The following is a 1444-nucleotide window of genomic DNA, read 5'->3' on the forward strand; positions in this document are numbered from 1 at the left end:
TAATATTTAATATAGAAAGAACAGCGTAATGGAGACAAGATGTAAATCAAAACCGACCATGCACAAATCTGTACTACAAATAATTATTATTTAAAAAAAAAAAAAGATCGAAAGAAGCATTCCTGTTCTATCACGTTATTGTTTTTCATTTGTATCAGAACAGATGCAAAGGTAAAAATCACATGAAAAGGCATATAGATAACAGAAACAAAAACGTTTTCTGCTGGAAATTGAGATTGAAAGTGACTAGAAAACTATAAAAGGAAAATTCTTTAAATTATTTATTTTTAATGAATTCTTTTTAGTTTTTTCATGTTAAAAAATAGTGAACATTTAGGTCAAAATCAGAACAAAATCAAATATTTTTTTAAAAAAGGAAGAAGTACAATTCTATTAAAAAGAATTAGGTGAAAGCCATAGCTGTATCAGAGAGCAGCAAGCAGAAGGATACAAATGGTGATGTACAAAGAGAATCACAAACAACAAGGAAGACAACATAATCAAATCCAACCAATGTCTTGTTCTTCGGATTTTCATTCCTGCAACACTAGCTTAATCATTGTCGATGATACTTGCTAAGCTTGCTCACAACATCCTGGAACGAGCCCTGGAATTCAAGTTTTGACCCCATAGCAAAACTTTTGGTTATTTATAGAACTTTTCGAGTACATTTCACCCTTCATTTGATGTAGGTCGTGATGAATAATTATTGATATCACGTATATCCAGAATTGGATGAATGGCATTCCATCCATCATGCATGGGATCCTTTATCATGGGAAGATTGGTTCAGTCGAAAGAACAGCAGAATTGGGTGGTTTTGATTCACTTTTCTCTGTTAATTTCAGTGGAAAAAAGCTTCTTTCCGAGTAGTTTTAACCATTAACAGAAACTTGCTATGTCGACTTACTTTGAACGGTTACATTGCAGAAGAATACAGGTGGAGTAGCCATTAGGGGCAGTAGCAATAGGGGGCAGCAAGCAACGTCCAGCGGCGGCGGAAGCCCAATCTCTACAAATAGCACCTCTTTCTGGCGTCGCCGCCCTAGGCCAATATTCTTTCTTTGCCACTTGCTGGCAAAGTACCAACAGTATCCTGTAGTATCTCAATGAAGTTCTACATCTTACCTTCAAATAATTGAATTTGCATTTAATTTTGAGGACCCATTTTAGAGTCGTCCAAAATGATGGGATTGGGAATTCCCCTTTCGAATTTGGATTTTGTTGAATTCCAAGCTGTCCCAAAACGAAAATTCTATCCCCGTCTGCAAGGACCATCCCCTCCCCTATTGGTCCCCAGTCTGCTTTAGGCTTTCAGCATGCTAATGAAACGAGTTTCCAATCATCATTCCTGGAAGTTGGTTTCTGACAAACTCTCTCTGAACCCATCTTTGTACTCTGGGTCATTGGGCTCCCTTTGGATCCATGGCGATTTCGTGTTTGA

The sequence above is a fragment of the Theobroma umbraticum genome, unplaced genomic scaffold (assembly GCF_002168275.2).
Source record: "Theobroma umbraticum cultivar Fairchild unplaced genomic scaffold, ASM216827v3 scaffold_4.1, whole genome shotgun sequence".
In the NCBI taxonomy this organism is placed as follows: Eukaryota; Viridiplantae; Streptophyta; class Magnoliopsida; order Malvales; family Malvaceae; genus Theobroma; species Theobroma umbraticum.